Source organism: Tympanuchus pallidicinctus, unplaced genomic scaffold (assembly GCF_026119805.1).
Source record: "Tympanuchus pallidicinctus isolate F22 unplaced genomic scaffold, pur_lepc_1.0 scaffold7, whole genome shotgun sequence".
Taxonomy (NCBI): Eukaryota; Metazoa; Chordata; class Aves; order Galliformes; family Phasianidae; genus Tympanuchus; species Tympanuchus pallidicinctus.
Genome location: NW_026294791.1, coordinates 25,497,087 through 25,517,020, shown reverse-complemented (window position 1 = coordinate 25,517,020; position 19,934 = coordinate 25,497,087). Strand labels below are relative to the sequence as shown.

The window sequence follows — 19,934 nt, the reverse complement described above, 5'->3', positions numbered from 1 at the left end:
GGGAGGCACTCAGCCAGCCACTAATGCTTCCCACTGGCTCGGAGCTATGGGAGAAATCAGCTTTTATTAGCTCTTCGGAAGAGCACATCACTCCTGCCCTCTCTGCCCTGCATCGGGCTCATGCACAGACTCAGCTGTGCTGCAAGTGAAGCAGAACCAACTCACCTCCTGGCCAGCAGCACTAAACTGCTCCTAGGCCTTGTACAGATCTTGGAAATCTTAGCCAGGCTGGGAGCTGGGTAGAGCAGTGCTCCAAAGTGTGCTGCAGGGCCCAAAAGTACTTTGGAAAAAAAAAAAGAATGCCTGGCTTTTCTGCCCCTTCTTGGCACTACATGGACCCCTAGGCGGCACTGGCAGTTGCTCTGTGGGATAGCACTGTGGTTTCCTGCAGAGCCCCCAGCACCCAGCCGCCAGCATGGTGAGGGATTGAGCCGCTCTGCAGAAGCCTCTCTGAAGTCGCTCAGGGGCTTGTTAGTGGGGTGATAAAGGGGATGGATGGCCTCGGAGCAACGCTCTGTCTCCTGCTGCGGTATTCATTATCCTTTAGCCAGGCAATTCTTCACAGCAGCCGGGAGCTCAGGGCTGGCTCGTTTATTGTCCTCAGGGGCCGTTCCCACAGGGGCTGTGCCGCTTGTGATGGTCACCGCAGGAGATGGGAACACCAAGTGCAGCCCATGAGTGTCCCTCAGCATGGCATCTTGTGCAGGATGGCTGCAGGCACAGTGCTTCTCCTGGATGCTCACCTTCGTGAACCCACAAGTTGGAAATCAGAGCTCCTATTGCCCTCAGCTCTGTGCCTGAGTTCTGAAACACATGCATCAGTCCATCCCCTGCCCGCTTGGCAGCAGCTTCTGACACTGAGAACAGATTTCAGCCTGATCTGACAGAGAGGCAGAGGTCTCAGGGACAGTCAGAGTCTATAAATCTCATGGGAACAGACTGTCAAACAGAGGAGAGAGATTATTAGCACCTTGCAAACCGTAGTGCATCATCCACTATTAGACACCAGACAATCTGCGTGGGAGAGCAGGATGCTATAAATATCCCACGAGAGGAGGTGTTCCATTCAGCACGAGCAGCTTACCAGACATTAGAGAACCCTGATCCAAGCCACGTATCCATAGAAGATAAGATGTCATGGATCCCACTGCACACGTTACAAATGGGAGGCATGGCTGGCTGAAGTCAGAGACCCTAATTAAGTCATTCCAGGGTGGAAGCTGGAGTTGTTCCTGACACCAATAAGACCAAATGCAAGGTGTTGCACTTGGCTCACAGCAATCCCAGATGAGTGTCTCAACGCTGGAGGTGCTAAAGAGAGGCTGGATGTGGCCCTGGGCAGCCTAAGCTAGTGGTGGGGGGCAGCCAGCCCACAATAGGGTTGGGGCTGGGTGGGCTTTAAGGTTCCTTCTAATCCAGGTATTCCGTGATTGCTCAGTATTAACTCGCATCATTGGCACTGATCTTCAGTACAGGAAAAACTATTGGAAAGCACACCATGGAGCAAGGCAGCAAAGGTCACTGGAGCCCCCATGCAGGACCAAAGCCCAGTGCTGTTTGGAGACAGGGAGCGCAATCCAAGTGCTCATGTAGGGACTGCTCGGACCTGGGCATTACTACAGTGCCATCTTTGGCCTGAGGCATCCAAGAACAATGGCAAAGTGGGAAACAGCCTTTTTGTGTGTGTCTTTGGCCTAGGTGGCCAGAAGCATTTTTGGGGAATTCTCTTATTTACCTGGTAAAGGTCAAGTCCCAGGAGGTGTTTCCTGTCCTGTAAATCACATACTGCCTGTACCTGCAGGGCTTCATCTCTACTAAGACAGGAGGTGAGTATGTGCTACAGCACATCCTTTATTCCAGAAAAGTATTTACTTCAGGGACGCTGGAATCCCTGCTCTGCCAAACAAAAAGAGTGATGGGGATTGAATCTAAGCTTGAGTTCTTTAAAAAAAAAATAAAAAAATCCAGAAATCCAGTCACTGTATCCTAATTGTTCTGATCCAACCTTTCACAGCACTGCATTGAGCTAAAGGGCTGCACCTGAAAATATGCCAAGAGCGGCATGAAATGTTAATGTTGCAATTTAAACAATATGAATATTGCAGCACCGCTCTGCTGCTCCCCATCCACTGAACAATTCTCATTCAATGGAAGTCAAGTTACATTTCAGGAAATAATGAGGTCTGCTAATTAAGTCTGGCCTAGGAAGACAGCAGTGTTAAAAGGAAAAAAAAAAAATTCAGATCTCCCCAAAATGTGTACATTTGCTGCTTATTACCTGCAAAGGGAAATCATTAATGCTGTGCAATGCCAGGATCACAGGTCAGCACCATTGTCTTATTGCACACATCTAGAGGAAATTATCTTTTTAATGATAATACACGTAAGTCATGACCTGCTTTGTCCCTGGGAGGCAAGCGGGAAATGCCAGGCTGACGCTTTCCATATTCTGCAGGCAGAAATCAGCCACCTGACAGCGAATGCCAAATTCAGGCTGGGCTACAGCGAGACAACGCGGAAGGGCTGAAGGCAGCTGACACAAGATGGATCCCAGCTCGCACATGGGGTGGGCATTCAGTGCCTAGTGCAGCTCCCCAGCCACCAGTGACAGTGACACAGTGACAGAAGACTGAGCTGGTGGGAGCCACGCTGAGACAGTTTGTCCTTGGGAAAGATGGACAGGACAGGGTCTTCACATTTAAAGTCTGATGAGAAGACTCCCTTCCACTCCCTTGGCTACTACCCCACTACACAAGCACATGCTGCAAAGCCACAAGGGCTCTGCCATAGCCTGGAAATGGACATGTCAGCTCCAAGGCTCCCCAAGGAACGACAGCATTGTTTTGAGCTGGAAGGAACTCTTAAAGGCCATGTGGTCCAACCTCCCCACACTGAGCAGGGATACCCACAGCTCCATCAGTGCTCAGAGCCCACCCATCCTAACCATGGCTGTCTGCAGGGACGGGGCTATCCAATATCAAACCAACAGCAAACACACAAAACTCATAGCTTTCTCACCTTCTTCTCTTTCACCATTTTCCCAATTTTATTCTCCATGGCAGTGTCTGGGGCTGTTACTCCATTTCCCCTGTCTCTCCCGTGTTGTCCCCAACCCAAAGAACTGGACAGCAAAGGTCTGGCACTATGCAACTCATGAGAAAAGCAGAAGGTTGGGACAGGCCCATCACACTCTCCTGCTGCCTTTTTTCTCTGTCACAGCAGCACACGGACCCACCCATCCTCCTGCTCTGAACTCTGCCTTCAGCCCCCATCTGATCAGCACAGCGCTGACAGGTCGCTGAGCAGCTTGCTGTGTGAAGAGCAGGCTGCAGAGGGCTGATCCGCTCCTGCTGCCACAGCAACAGCCTTCCTTAACCCACCTCCCAGCTCTCCATAAGAAAATTCATCTGATCAAGAGCCAAGCGAGGCCACTGGGGTCCTGGTTCATTCCTTGACCACTGCCGACATGCTGAACTTTAGCTTGTCTCCAACAGACAGCCATCCTCCTCAGATCCAGACAGAATGAGCCATGCTGACTTGGATTTGCAAAAACAAAGATCCAAATGAGGGCAGGCTCAAACCATTCAAGAGGAAACACTTTGTTTGAAAGAAGAGAGAAATCCAGCTGAAACCATCCATAACAATAAACCTTCCAGCTCCCAGGCGGTCCCAAAATGAGGGAGAATGCGGCACTGAGGAACACGGTTTAGTGGGCATGGTGAGGATGGGCTGATGATCTCAGTGCTTTATTCCAACCTTCATAATCCTATGACTCTAAGAGATTCAAACGCCACTTCCATCCCGAGGTGGCTTGCTGGAGGTTCAGGAGCTGTTTCTGGTCCCCAAGATCCGTTCCCAAGCAGCAGCTCAGTGTCTACGGGGGAGCAGAGGTCTCCTCTGGCCAGCCCACCTCACACTGCACCTCCAGGCACACCAGCAACTCTTCCACCAAGTGTCAGCTCTGCAATAAAGAGCAATAAACATGCCAGAGTAATTAATGTCTTAACAACTTATTACAATCCTCAGATAATTAATCACAAAAGCTAAACATGCTGTCTCACCCTCCTAATGTGTTAATGCTCTAATTATCATGCCTCAATTAAGGGGAAGTCAGCGCTCCTCGCTTAGAAGTGCACGTTTAATAAGGGTGCTCGAATGTAGGCACGTTGAAGTGGGGAGGGAGGGGGCGAAGGGGGTTAAGGAAGACGACACCATTCTTAATGAGGTTGCATGGGTGGCTGTAGGCAAAGAATTGACAGCCCCTCTCTGGGATCTCACACATGAGTGCGCGTGGAACTGGGGGCCATCTGCGGCAGCTCTGCGCTCCGCTTCCCATCCAGCTATTTATAGGAGAGGCAGCATGTGGGGCACAGGGATGGCAGGGCTGGGGATGAGCAGCTCTACTGCAGATCCGGGCAGAGCTACACGGCAGAGCTGGAAGCTTGTGGAGATGGCAGCAACAGGCAGGGGTGGTCTTCTCTACCCACAGCCCACTGCTTGCCCTGCTTCCAGGCACGCAGGCAGTTGCCACCACTCTCATCCCATGTGTGCCTCCATGCCTCTCCAGTGCAGTCTCCCTCTGTGGTTCACCTCCAACAAGCCACCTATGGGACATCCCATGGAGACGTCCTCAAAAGCCAAGATAGCCCTTTAATCTCCCAGTTTCAGCCATTATCTGGATGTTTTCCACAACTCCAGAAAGCTGAGAGTCATACTTCAACAGTAGCAGGTCCCTGCTGCAACCAAGACACAGCTCTGCACTCCTATGCCCCTCACCCTTGGAAAAGGTGTTGGGCACCAAGTATGGCCCAGGCAAAGATGGCATCACCTCCTCCCCAACCTGCACAGCAAAGAGCTCCTGCAGCTACTCCCATCCAAGTGGGTCTCCAAAACCTACAAGGTTCCCCCTGAACCATTCAGGCCTCTGTTCCATCCAAGCTTTTTTTTCAAATTTCTCAGGCAAATGAAACACCAGAAGATTTTTCAGCCTCGGTTAAACTGGAAAAAGATCACACTGCATTTCCTCAAGAAATAACACGCCGTGTAGGTTTGGATGGCTCCCTCTGAGGAATAAGGGAGAAGGAATAAGAAACAAAACAAAACAAAGCAACCCGGAGGGGACATGAATTTTAAAACCCATGAACAGTTTTTGTTTTTCAAATAATCGAAATGAAAAGATATTTCACATAGTCACTTCCATCAAAATATTTTTGGCACCCTGATTCTTCGACGATTTTTACACACACACACACACAAAAAAAAAAAAAAAAAAAAAAGAATGCTCTCCAGCTCTGTCTGCTCCATCTATCTGCTGTTCTTTGCAGTGACTGAGGGACTCAGGACCTCTCTGTGCCTGGCAGGGTGTATGCTACAGAAGGTGGATGTGCTTAGAGATGAGGTGCCTTCCTCAGCTCGTTTCAGACACCGTATCCAAGCTTCTCAGAGACTACTTTCATAGAATCACTAAGATTGGAAAAGACCTCTAATTGGAGGACCTCCAATCGGATCCATCTAGTCTAACTATCCACCCATCACCATTATTGCCCACTAAACCACGTCCCTCAGTGCCACATCTCGACAATCCTTGAACACCTCCAGAGACAGTGACCCTACCACCACCCTGGGCAGCCCATTTCACAGCCTCACCACTCTTTCTTAGAAGTTTTTCCTGATATCTGACCCATTCATGCCTTTCCCTTTCACTACTGCTGTCAAACCAGTGGTCACTTGAAAGCATGGGGTATTACTTCACTTCTGGAGCACAGAAATTCTGCCTTGGTTATACCAGATTCAGCCTACTTTGAAGCATCAAGTCAGCTGAATATCTTGTGCCAAGAGTTGTGGTGAAGGTGACTGGCCTGTGTTAGCATGCTGTGAAGCTGGAGAAAGCTGTCTATTCAGAAGAGAGTCCAGTTCCTGCACTAGGATATAGTCCTTGGGATACTCTGGGCCCTGGTTAGGCTGTACCCACCACCAGATAATGGACAAATCATCAAACCTGAGCCTTCCTCTCTATACCAGTACAGACCTGGTTACACTCTACCAGCACTCTCCCATTCTCAGAGGCAGATAATACAGAGAGGGGAACGGCTCTGCTTCTTTGTGTCTTTTCCAACTAATCGTTGAGTATGGGCTGCTTAGAGATAATCTCTGACCTGACAGCATGAGATGCAGTCCTATACATGCTCATATGATGCTGTCAATCACATGCAGGCAAGTTCCCAGAGTCCCGGAGAAGGACCTGAACTCTGAGGGCAGATTCCAGAAGAAAGCAGGTAAACATGATATGAATAAAATACAAGTCATAAGGAACATCAGACCAAACAGAGACATTGCTTTTCAAAAAAAGGCAGGGCTGGACCAAGGAGCCAATGCTACGAGAATCCAAATGCCCCCAAACTCACACCCTTGACAAGAGCTTTCCAAGCTTGCCTTACACTACACCCTCCCTCTGCCTGCTGCCTTTAAGAAAGCATGCAGCATGACAGCTGGGAAACTCAATCTGGTCCAAATTTTGTTACAGCCCTGCTGGTTTTTATCCTTGATTACCAGCATTAATTTTAATGGCTTTCCTACATTAACTTTGTCCTGAACCAGTTGGAGGAAAATTTTTGCTCACTTGCCTTCTGGAGAACAGTCTGGGTAATTTTCCCCTGTCACGTAACGGCCTGCCACACGGCGTACTTTGTTGGGGGCAATAAACTTCCCAAAGCTGGGGGAAGGAAAGGTGTATATCACAGAATATGTAAATCCATGAACCATCCAACCATGCTTTGCTCAATTTGGGTCTTGGCTTGTGCTGGTCCAGCAGGTGGAAATTCTTTCCTCCTGTTCACCATGGAAGGGAACTACTGAGCGTGCACCTCAAAGATGTGACGCTTCCAGCTGAAATGACACCCTCCCTCAAGTCTGGGCAGCTTTGGACTGGGTTCATCATTGGCCATCTGTCTCTCATTTTCCCCTAGAATCATTAAAAATGTCTGTAAAACAGGTCCCAAAAGAGAAAATAGTGCTAGAACATGCCTAGAAAATGCTTCAGAGAGGCAAGGCAGAAGGGATGCCTTCTCCATACCTACTCTGCCCATGCTAAAAGTGGGCTGCACCCCTCTTGGTGCTATCTCCACACGCTTCTATTCACAGCAGGGAGCAGAGGTGAAGATGATGCAGTGCCTGAGCCGCTTTCTCTCCTTATTCTCACTTGCAGCCACCATCCTGGCTTCCAAAAGGCAACTTCACAGCAGCAGACAGGTTGGGCTCTGTGGCAGAGAGAGAGAGAGACCATCCTTCCCTTTGCTTACCAGTCCCTTTCCTTCCTCCAGCTCTCAGAAAGGTATGACAGCTCAGCCCACGGAAAGGAAAGACTCAACACCTTCCTCTCTTTGTCAAAAAAAACAGGTCAACAGCGTTTGCACTGAAGAAATGTAAGGGTTCAGATCACGTTTTCAACATTTTCTATCTCTGACAGCATAAGGAACATGATTACAAAAAGAGATGTCTTTGATGCATCATGTGATGCCATACTTTAGCGGTACAGATGTTCCCTCCATGCTCCAAGGGGTGATTTGGAAGACAGAAGGCTCAGAAATCCCAACATGCCCAACCACGAGCACCTGGGCTGCTGTAGAGAGACTGTTGCCATGGAAAGATGAGAGAAGCAACAGTCAGCAGAGATGGCTGGATTGTTCCCACCAATTAATGCGAAGAATTTTGACTGTTCTTCTGTGTTTTCTGCAACAGCCTAGCAACCACCTCAAAAGTGTTATTCACACATCTCTAAAGTGTTTGGCAGGGTCACATGCCTACTAAGCCATGCAAGGAGGAAGGGACAGCTCTCCAGTGTAAGCCTCTTGAGCACAGGTCCACCACTAGTGTGTAGTTTGGCCATCACAGACCTTTGCAACAGCTCCACTACACACTAAGTGTGTAAGTGACCTAGGGAGATAGAGATCACAGTATCCTAACTTCTTCCATCCCTTGAAGTAAGGCAAACAACTGCATTCCACGTGCACACCGGTCTAGCTGCTTCCACGAAAGGGGCACTACAGTCTGACAAAGCACATCGTCATCTCATTCATTAAGTTCGTGGCATTAATTGATTTCTTTCCAACCAAGCCATAAAAGCCAAAGCTGCATGCAAACAGCATCCTAAAATATCCTTGTAAATCTCAGCCACCACGTTCATTAATTACAACCCAGTGATAGTTCAGGCCATTAGTTCTGGATGGTAACTTCATTTATTCCCACGTTAATGCTCGATGTCAGTGGTTATCTCATTACCACTCTATTACTTACCTACTTAATCCATCATTACAGGCCAGGCCAGAAGGGAGGAGCAGAGTTTGCCCTGCGTTGTAGGCAGACAATGCATCAAGCACAGAGAATTTCAACCAAAACACGTCTATAATCTGTAGCAGGGTTATATCTATTAAGAGGAAGAAACACAGATGAATGCTGTTAAAAACACAAACACGTTTCAATAGAAAAATTGTGGATACTGAGGTTTCCTCTTAAATCAGAAGTAAAAGCTTTGGCAGGAACGGAAGTGCTTATTAGCAGCTGCACAAAAACAGCCTTACCTCTGTGCCCTGCTCCTCTTTGGACTTTCCTTTCCCCAGGCCCTGGGTCAGGTTCAAACTCTTTCTCTGTCTTCTGCATGCTAAACACTTTGACAAGGCAGGTCAGAGTCTGTGCTCTGGGAGCTGCCACTTGCTGAATGCACCAGAAAACATTCAGGTAGAGCTGCAGATGCTGCCAGGCCTGAGCACTACTGAAAACACACCTAAAAGCCATATGAAGATGCAATAGTTACCCTCATTTCATACACGCTTGGTTGGAGCTGCTCTCTGTTGGCGAGCAGACATTTCCAAGCAGGTGCTTTACCTTACCTGCAGTGCTCCTGCCTGTCCCTCCATGCAATTCAGCTTATTCCATGCACCAATCCAGCCCCCAAGGGTCCAATTTGGGTGTTTCAGCACAGCAAGGCCAGCATCTTTCTTATTTCACTCCCTCTTGCCTCCCTCAAATAGTCTTTGAGACAGCTCTTTCCCTTACACTAAGAGAGCACTACTGCTTGACAGAAAAGAGAAGACCCCTGAGAATGACCAGCCTTGAAACCAATACAGGAGCTGGGGAAAAGTCTCACAGGGATGTGTCTGGAGCAATAAAGCAGGTTCTTTTTAGAGCAAGTACTCCTGCTCTGCCCATGCAATAGGGCAGGGTAAATTTCGTTCTACTGCTTCTAAGTGACATGATATGGAAGAACTACAGTCCTCTAATAGGGAAGAATCTATTGCCATGAAGTCAGAGTAGAGAGAAAAGATACAGCCCCAATGACATCTGGAGTGAAGTACTGCTGTTTTCCTCTGTGATCAGCCCACACAGCCAAAGTGCCTGTGCTGGACCAAGTGGGCTCTACACAGTGCTGTGGTAGAACAACTGACAGAGCAAGGCTGCAGAATGCAGCAATCAGATGTAATTAAAATACCTTAGCAGCCCTGCTTCCAGCCCTTGGCAATTAAGTCTATCCCATGCTGTGGACATAAAATAGTTAAAAAAAAAAAAAAAAAAAAATGGGAAGCTGGGCCATTGACACCAGCGTACATAGACATAGGTTTTGATTAAAGAGCCTTAAACAGATTTAACACAGAGGCCTGGGGGAGACAAGTGCTGCTACGGGGGAAAGCTGCCCCCAGCCAACTGCCAGAGGCTGGATGGGAGCCCCGCATCACGGCTGGGTTCTCCAGGACGCAGTAGGATACCAGCTTCAAGTGCAGCTTTCCCCATAGGCATTCATAACATCTCTTTCTTGTTTCACCTCACACAGATGCTCTTGGACTGATAAGGAATGAACTCTCCCGACAGAGAGGGGCAAAGATAAAGTCTTCCCCTCGCCATCTATTTATATCAAGCCAGTAGGAACTCATTATCTTTCAGATCGCTGGCACGCACAGCTGGAATCAGTCATCAGGCTGGAAAGTTATTAGGGGTGGGCAAGAGAGAGCCAGACACATTAACCCTGTTTTCTCAGGAAAGCAAGCTAAAGATAAGAGGGAAGGGTGGTACAGCTGGGGCTGAGACCTCAGAAAGAGAAGACCCACATAGGAATAGTTGATCAAGGGTAGCCCAGGAGCTCAGAGCACAGCGCGAAGAGACGTACTGCACCCAGAGCTGAGGCTACACACCTGCAGTGGGTACACAGAGGTGCTGCAGGTGTGGGTGCAGGCCATGGAGCTATGCAAACTAACGAGCACTGCTTAACATTACCATGTGGTTCTGGTGAAGAGCTCTGCTGCTGCTGTTACAAATATAGTACAAAACACTCACATGTGTGTACCACACAAAGAGGGACTTTCCCACCATATATTCCTCAGGTTTTGTATATGAGGATAATTGGTAAAACACACCAGATCTGGAAGAAATTATAAATCAGAAAGTATGAGATATTTAGCATTGCCAGCTCTCACAGCAGTGAAGCACCTGCTCCTGGAGTTAGGGCATTTGCACCACATTCATCTCATTCTCGTTCTACTCCAAAGGCTTCAACAAGAAGCTTGAAATATTTAACCTCCACCTTAGCCTGAAAGAAGCCAAGACAAACAGCAAGAACCCCTCTCAAGCACTCACCTTACTGTTTTGCTGTGAGTTGGTGAGTGCCCCATACAAACCCAACACGTGAAAAGCCAACACGTGGAAACCAGCTCTCTGCTTTTAAACACTGAGACTGAGGCAGCTTTTGGTCTCAGCTCTGCACAACGTTCAGAGGCCTGGTTCACAACCACAGTGTAACAGATCTTTAGATCTGCAAATAGCTGAGAGGAAGCCGAGCTCCCTTCTGAGTCATCAGAAATCCAAACCCATGCTAACAAATGAATGGCCCAAGCAGCCGCAGTGAGCACTGCGTCTCTGCCTTCCCTGCAGCAGTTTAGTCTGTGTAGGTATAATCATGTCTGCAACAAGAAGGCAGGTGACTTAAAGATGTGCTCATCAATGCATCTCAATGTTTTAGGCACTGTTTTGCATCCAGTCCAAGTGAAAATACAACTGTGTTTTGGAAAGAGAAAGGAGTGCCCTTGGCTGGGGTACCACTGCCACTTGCAGCCCCCATTTTGGCAGCTGGTAATTTGGGGCAGGTGGGTATGCGGAGAAGCACTTTTATCCTAAGGCTGCCTTAAGCAAAGTCTCTTTTTGAAACAGCACAAGAGGGTCACATTTACTGCTTAGCAGTATCATTTCTCAGCAAGACATCACCCACCACTTTCCAAGGCTATGAGCATGCAGGCACCTCTGAGAGGTGGAAAAGAGTTGGTGCTCCCCTTGCTTCCTTCGTGATTCCTTCAGACGCTGACATTTCAGTACTTTCCCCCCCCCTGCAAACAACATGCATCCACTGAGTGCTCCCGGGGAAGCAGCACGACCAGAGCAAATTCCCAGAAAAAGCCTTGGCAGCGTTCCCCCTGCTCTGCGGCTGTGAGCAAGGCACAGTAACAGAGCACGACACATGGAACAGCAGAAGCTGAGCAACACACGTGTTACTGCAAGGAAAATAAACAGTTTTATGCGGGTGGGAGGCGGGGGGGAAGCGCTCCCTAACAAACACTTATTAAAATACAATCTTATCCTCATCCGACCTGAACTGAAATGAAAGAAAACTGGAAGACTGGCATAGCTGCCGGGGCACTCAGGCGATGCCGCTGACCAGCCATGTATGTAATCACCCAGGAGGGTCCCCAAACAGCCCTGTCGTCTTTCCTCCAGTGCATTTAGATGCGTCAGTTTAAGTCAGCAACGTTTTTAAGGCTGCTCAGCCTCACTCTCCAGGCTCCCAGAGCCTTCTGACACCATTAAAGCATCTTCCAGCCACCCTAGACAGACTCCAGACCAGCCAACGCACCGTGCACTCTGTTCCCCTTGGTCTAAGTAAAGAAGGATGCTCAAATCACAAGTCCTGCAACTCTACTTGAAAACCTTCCACGTTTTTAACAGGGGTCAGCAAGGAAGGTGCTTCCCATGCAAGCAAGCCATCGAGCAAGGCAGCAAGCTCCATCAAAAGAAGAGACAAATGGGTTTCAGGGATTCAAAAGGCAGTCAGATGAAGATCCAAGTGCATCTGCCCTATCAATAGCTACACTGCAGAGGCAAGACTAGATTTTATTGATTTTAAGGGACTGGATACGAAAACTTGGGAAAGCTGGACATGTGCTGAAAGGTTTGACCGATTCATTTAAAAGGCCCAAAAAAGGGCTCAGAGCAGCCTTTCTATCAGTCACTGCCCATGGAGCACAATTGCGTGGCGTAATAACAGTCCCTAAATCCTTTAAAAGGAACAAAGAACTAGGAAAATGAACACTGCAATGGAAGGGAGCGGTAAAGTTCAACTGCTGTAAGAAACCCTAAAGACGATGCACATTTCACATTTTCAGATCTGCAAGAGCTGACTTTCTGTTCCTCAGCTCTAATCACCTCTTTGTAGTGAGATTTGGCACTAGCCTGGGTCCCCGAGCAAGCAGAGGCAGAGGATTTGTCACCCACTTCTCCTGCAAGACTCCCCTGGGGATTTTCTAAGGAGTGAGGCTCTCTTTCTGAACATTCTGCCTTTAAAAGACAAGACCACAGCTGTGAGAAACCCAAGAGCAATTGTCTTTCTGACTCAAACATAGCTTTGAGCCTTGTGTGCACCCACCAGCCCTGCAGCCCTACACCTGTTTCAATAGGGTGTTTGCATCGCTGTTCAATTTGCCATGCGTTTAGCTTCACATCCTTCATTGGATTATTTTTATATTTAATGTCCTCTGCACTCCTGCCCTTCTTTTTATAGAATGGTAATCCAAGTCCCTTGGTAAGGCTGAGTAATCTTCATCAGATTTTAATCAAAGCAAGCCAGATCCTGGGCTGCCAGGACTGATGCATCTGCCTTTAAATATCTGAACTATGGTGATTTACCCCAGCAAGGAGCTAGCCCCACCCTGTATGTGAATTTAAATTCCTTCCTATGCATCAAGCTAAAACAACAATACAGAACAAGCAACCTGCTGCGAAGGGGGTTTAGTTTATAAAACCAATACCCAGGATTTCAGAACTAAATGAAAATCGGAGATAATCCTTCCCTAAATCCAGCCTGGGAAAAACACTCTGGACAGATCAGTATTGAGTAACTTTTTAAACACACTTTTTCCTCTTGTGAAATCTACCATCAAGCTTGAGTCAAAGGGAAGTCACCCACAATGCCTCATTTTTACAAGGCCCAGAGAATTCACTGTTTCCACCTGTATAGAAAATGCATATTGTACCACGCAGACTTCTCCAGGTGGACCTGCTTCTGTGCTTAAAGATACTGCCAAACCCCGGCATTCAAGGTCAGCGCATTAGTTGAAAATAATGAGATTTCTGGGATACAAAACATTGGTTCCACTTTCCTTACCTTTAAAGATGACTTGTGCTGGCTTCCCTCCACAGATAAGAAAGATAAAAAAGTACTTACATGAAAGGGAATCATCTAACTACCTGACTCTGGAGTCTGAAGCAAAAATGGTGGCAGGTCATTGCACATGAGTCTTTGGACTGCAGAGTCTGAGCAAAGCCTGAAGTAGATGACAGCCTAGAAGGCTCTGGTAAAGACAAACCAGGAGGGTTACAATCATTTACTTCCACATTTGGAGCTAAACTCCTGAATAACGTTAGGGTTTTCGTAAGTTCTCTTAGTTCATTTCCAGTGAGACAGAAGGTAAAGCAGGTATCTCCATCTTGCTCTCAAAAACTCCTAAGTCAAGGTGTGCCAAAAGCTGGAGGAACTATAACTGTATCCTTGGAAGAGTTGGACTGCACTTGGATCTTTACAACGTCCTTTGTGCAAGTCCAGTAAAACCAGTGACCCATTCAGCTGAGCCAATAATACATGATTAGATGCTGTCATGCTAGTGACAAAGCCCTGGGAAAGTGCCATTAAGAGGTTATTATTCATTAAGGGGACAAAAGAGGGACTTGGCATTTAAAATAAAAAAAGAAAAAGTCAACTGGTAGTTGTAAGTAGAAAGTACAGAAAAGCAGAGAGCTTAGGATGAGGAAAGAGTGAGAGCTTTGCTTCCTTCCCCACAGCTCTGCAGGTGGAAGAGTTCTCCAGTGGCCATAACCCCACCAATTTCTCCCCATACAGAAGGAACAATAAAAAAGCAGCATAGCCTTGGTGCCATGTGCAGGGCCTGACCTCAAAGCTTGTATGTTGAAACGAATGCCCAGGCACAACCTGTGACACTTCTTCCCACTTGCAGCCAAACCAGAATTGATTTTTAGGAAAACATGAAGTTACTACTGGCCTCTTGTCTGGGAGGAGTCAAAGGGCATCGGTAAGCACAGAGCTAGCAGCACACAGATGGCAGGAGGGAAGCAAGGATAAGGATCCCTTGCCAATTCCCTTAGTCCTAGCCACAGGGAGGTGGGAGATATCAATGTGTTTTCTGCAAGGAGGGTTAAACCCAAGTCATTGGATGCTCTCCCAGGCTCTAGATTTGCCAGACAAGCAGCCCACACTTCATTGATCTGGCTGCAAACAGACAGTTAGAAAAGCTAAGGTAAAGCAGCTAAGATGTGACTCAACACAGGTTTCTTATTAGCAGGCACCACACACATATTAAAGTGCGTCGTAAATAATCTCGTGAAGGAGCTTATATGACAGCATCCACAGAAGGGTTAATGAGCTTTGGTCTCTGCAAGCAGACTACATCTTTTGTCCATTCACATTAACTCATCCAAGCATCCCCCATTCAAGACACTGGTTCCTATGACAGATGGTCATATTAGTGTCCACATGTGGCAACAAGGAGACAACAACGGGTGGCCCAGACAGCAATTGAAACTCTTCACCTTACTTGCCCCAAAAATGGGTTCAAGATCATGCCAAGGGTAACCAGGATGGAAGCAGACAAAGATGTCGGGTACGAGCATCCAAATCATCTCCTCTCATCTTCTGTGCTGTTCAGATCTCAACGGGGTCCAGTTTGGGATGCTGATCTGCAAGCCAGAGTGAATAACTGGAGATGGTCCAAAGCAGACAGACAGCAGTGAGTGGAAATCTATAGGAGATGGCTGGCAAGGAAAGGTGGAAAACATTTGTGATGCTTGGTCTAGAGGAGACGGAGACATGGTTACATTCTGCAGATCAACAAAAAGCAAGTAGGAAAGAAATCCTAGGCTTAATATACAACTAGAGACCTTTCAGTCAAATATCAGGAAAAACTTTGAGAATGTACAGAGTGCAAAAGCACCAGGCAGGTGTCAGATCACTGCTTTCTTCAAGATACCCATTCTTAAATTAAACCCTTTGGGCTGAGCTGCAGAGGACCCCATAACTCAGCCACAAGGCAGTCAAGAGAGTTACGAGCTCAGTCTGCACTGCGACTTGGGAACAGATAGTCCGACACCACCGCAAAAGAAATTAATTTCCAGCTTGTCATAAAAGAAACAAAAAACAAAAAGCCACACAGCAGCTGCTGCTTAGAAAGACCTTTACAAATCCCTCCAGTGTGAAAAGGACAGCAAGGGAGGGATGGGTATGTGCCATTTAAAGGTTGGACCCACTTCCATGGGGAACGCAGCAGCCCCAAACCAACCCAAGTGCTGCAGGAGTGCCAGGGCAAGGCAGGAGCACAGGGATGGGCGATCTCAGCTGCCAGAGCAGAGGGAGCTTTGGGATGTCCATAGTTCTGATGAAAATGGGAGCCTCCAAACTTTCCTGAGCTTTCCTCTGGAACCTTGGCAGGAGACCAGGATTTGCACCATCCTCTTTGAATTTTTCTCTTACCTGCCTGCTGGCCTCTTATGCATGAAAAATAGAGATGTTCTGTTGGCAGCTTCATCTCAGGTCTGTCATATACCATATACATTTGCTGGAGCTAATTTCTGCATCATACCTTCCTATTTGTCCGAGCCAAAATTCCTTATGCTCTGTAAACCAAACCTCCATGGATGTCAGCTCTTCATATATTTTTGGCTGAATCTGGAGCCTGGGGAGCTGAGAGATGCTTGGAGAAACCAACAAGCTGCCTGTTTGCCTCCCTGCCCACGTGAAAACAGTTCAATATATCCATGGTGAAGCCCAGCCACAGGATGGAAAGTCTCCTAGTGACGCAGATACGGCTTGCAGCAAGTTTCACTCCTCAGTTTCAAGCCCAGAAGCATCCCCCTTGAGCTTCTCCTCCCACATGGAATCACGTTTGTATGAAGCTTGGCTCAGACCATCACACTCACTGTCTTTTCAAGGGTGAGTGCAGTCAAAGACATCTCACCCGAGAATGTCTTTGAAGGTCACTTCTCAACCTCTTCCACCACTCCTTTCCCCATCTGCATTAGTGAGACTGTAAGCCATGCCTGCACTGCAGATAACTATTAGATTCTGCCTCTTGCTTTGTTTATAGAGAGTTTGGGGAGATTTGTGGGCCTGCTGATGAATTAGAGGAAGGAACACAAACATATTTTACCATTCTGGGCAAAGAGCGCTGGAATCCCGCGGACATCTAGAGGAATTATTTGCAGAAAATTAACATTGTTTGTCATTTGCATGATGAACTTCTGGATCTCAAGTGAGTGATGGGGAGAAACCGGTGGGAGATGTTCATTATCCCTGATGGAGTGAAGCCCCTTGACACGATGCTAAGGTCGCTGTGATCTATGGCCCCGCTATGACAACGCCGAGTGCTCTGGAATTGAACGCACACCATAACCGGGGGCGTAAGCGATCTGCCACATTAAATGCCGAGGCGTTAATAATTGTTGCTTGCCTCTGATTGCCAAGGTTTGGGATGCACTTGTTTCATATGGCACAAGCATTAACTCCTTCTTGACTGCCCCGTCTCATTGCAAAGGACGCAAAATCCAGCAAGAGACATATGCAGATATCAGGCAACAGCATGAATTAAAAGTTTTCCAGGCTTGCTTGTTTATCTCTTGATGCACCTTTTGGGAACACGTTCTCAGAAGCTCCCTGACACAGCTTCCCACCTCTGGCTCCACAGCAGCTCAAACCCCTGCAAGGGACACAGATTCCCAGCACGGCAGAGAAGCCCTCTAAGCATCCCCAGAACCAATAGCAGAGCAAATCTTGTTCCTGTGTCTGCCAATATTTGCCATTGGGAGCTAGCTTCAGATCCCTTCCCTGCAGCCCTAGCCTGCTCTGATGGCAGGGAGCAGCTCTGCTTGGGAGCTGAGTATACCAACAGCTGCAGGCAGGGTGGCTGGCTGGCACTGGGAAGAATCACACATCTCACTTAGGACGTGGCTTATGGCCTCTCAGCATCTCAGTTTCTCCCTTTAACAATCTGAAATATCCTTAAACCCACTTCTGAATCATCACTCCCAGGTCCCCTGGGTCAGGGTCTGCCAACGTGGGAGGTGAGGTCCCCTCTCCCTGCCAAGAAAAGGGGCATGGAGAGGGAGGTGTGAGCCCTCCCCGCAGAGCAGCACTGCAGCTGTGCCAGCCTTGTTAGAAAGGGAGACCAGAAAAGCAGAGGGCACTTGGGCCCGGATCGAATTCACTCACAAAAGCACTGCCTCAAGTGCTTTTGTAAGCTCCTCTAAATTCATTTTGCCAGTGCTTTCGCTCCCTACCTCTAAGCACGGAGAGCAGCACAGAGGTGCTGGGAAGACATTCACAAGCATTTCTGAGACAACAAAGGAAGAGGGTGGATGGATGCCATCCTCAGTATGCCTGCTGAAAGACAGAAATCACAAACCCAGGTGTTGGCTGCAAACAGCACCAAGGCCATAGACGAAAGAGAAATCCTCTGCTGTGGACCACAGCCTCCCGAGGAGCAAAGATCTGAGGAGAGAGAATTACTCTGAAAGTGTTCTCTGTGCAAAGGTGTAGCAAAAATATGCTGATACCTTTCCTCATACCAAACGAGACTGATTAAAGCAGGCAGAAATCTCAGCCCTTTCCTTCCTGAAACAGTGAGCAAGTGGTTGGGCAATGCCATTGGATTTGGGGAAGTGGAGGACGGGAGCTCCATGCAGATTTAGGGCAGGTGTGAGTGAGCCAGCCCGTACCCACAGCGTGCTGTAAGCCAGTGCAGCCCGGGGAATGGCTCCGGTCCAAGCTCTGTCCCTGCTTATGGGATCGCAGCTGAGACAGTGAAGAAAAATGAGCAACTGGAAGTCGGTAGGAATAAGCTAATGTCGCAGGGCTGTCAGTCATGTGCTAATACCCTTAGCTAAAGAAACATATTGATCCTGATTGCCTGGAATTGCACTTGAAAAGGGCTGGGTGACATTTCCAAGGAGACATGAGCTACTTTCAAGTCAATTAGCGGCATCGGAGGCTTCATGCCGAGGGGACGCACTCACCTCCGAGGAATGCCAGAAGAGAATGAGAATTGAATTAAGCCTTTTCATACGCCGGGAAACAAATCCTTTAATGGCCTGTAACAGCTGACGGGACAGCCAGGGTCGCCAAAAGCATGCTGGCAGTAGCTAGGTGAAGGAGTTTCCTGTGCTGAAGCTGGGAACTGCAGAGGAGCTGAATGCCAAGAACTGAATGCATGGGATAATCCTCCAGATAAGGGTGCAGGGGGAAGCAAAGTTTAAAGCCCAGGTCAGTAACACACATAGCACTATCTGACCTCACCTGAGGCTCAGCAGGAGCACCAGATCCAGCAACAGCTCCCTGTAGACTGAGCAGCTTGTGATCCTCGTGGAATCCTCTGTGGAAGCCCAAGGACCAAGGCACGCACAGGAATTTAAAGCAAGCCTTCTGTCTGCTGCTTTCCCCAGAAATTCCTTCTTTGTATAGATCCCCAAGGCTCCTATGGAGCCTAGGACCCCAAGGAGGTTTGAAACCAGCAGAGCATATCCAAAGACAGAGAAATCAGGGTAGGTTTGCAATCCCTCTACTTTTTATCCACTTGCAGGTGCTCTGACCCATATTCAGTTTCCATGGTTCCTTTTATGTTCCTATAAACACGAGGCTCGTACCTGAATTCAAGGCTTTCTGGACAGCTTTACAAAGGTGATTTCCTGCTCTCTCTCAGCACCCGCGGTGATTCTGTCTCACAAGCTAAGGAGCAGAGCTCTTCAATCCCCCTGCAGAAGGGCAAAGAGTTCCAGGGAAAAGCATTTCAATCCAAGGTGAAAACAATCCCAACAGCTACAGAACAACCGAGAAGCCTCAGTCCTAAAAAAGTCCCAGCAGTGTGCTCCCCTGGCTTTTCCCCTCCCCTCTTCTCCCCACTGCTATGGCTCTGAGCCGAGGAACAGAGACAGCCAGCTCCAGTCCCAAAGGAAATCAAACACAAGTTGTTCCTTTTGACTCTAACGAAGAAGAGAGGCTGCTTTCATAAACCTGCAGACTCTGAGGATAAGTGAATGCCCTAATAGCCTCTGCAGACAGGAGGAGGCTTGGGAATCTGCTTCTCCCCTGGGTGAGCCATAGAGTCCTTCTGTGTATTTGGCCAGCATTTCATGCTGAAGATCCTGCACTGCTGGTGGATATTCTAGAGCCAAAAGTGCTGCAAGCAGATGCACACAGGTGACTTTCCCACAGCTATATAGTAAATCCAAAGCACAGCAGACAAACCCCAGGTCTTCCACACTCTCCCTTTTCTCCCAAACCACAGCACTTTTCTTTCTGCCTGCCGTTGAAAGCCAACTTCAGGATAAGTGTAGCAGCATGGACACACTCAGCATCCAGTCCTCTAGAAAGGAGCCTAAGAGAGAGAATTCACTCTTTGTGCAATAGGAAAAAAGTGGAGGGGAGCAGCAGGGTGCTCCCAGCAAGATGGGAAGGAAAGCAAAGGGGTTTTATTTTTTTGCCTTTGCTGTGAAGGCATGTCTGCATTTCCCTTATTAACAGCAAGGCTCAGCCCTAGCTTGAGAACAGCAGGAGAGGCTAAAATATGGGATCTGTTCAAAGCACCATTTCTCTATAAATACCAAGCATGAGCTGTTGCCCA

At 48.0% G+C, this 19,934-nt stretch overlaps 1 long non-coding RNA gene across 3 annotated transcripts; it reads right to left on the bottom strand.

The window, feature by feature from the left end:
* Positions 1–3,583: 3,583 nt before the first annotated feature.
* Positions 3,584–19,159, bottom strand: LOC128072546 (uncharacterized). Of its 3 annotated transcripts, none has more exons than XR_008202334.1 (3): positions 18,606–19,159; positions 8,293–8,422; positions 3,584–3,961 (listed from the first exon to the last, which is right to left on the bottom strand). It is a non-coding gene; the product is annotated as an uncharacterized LOC128072546 (long non-coding RNA). The 3 variants fall into 3 exon arrangements; XR_008202335.1 differs by having other exon boundaries at positions 18,611–19,159; XR_008202336.1 differs by lacking the exon at positions 18,606–19,159 and adding an exon at positions 10,624–10,761.
* Positions 19,160–19,934: the final 775 nt, after the last annotated feature.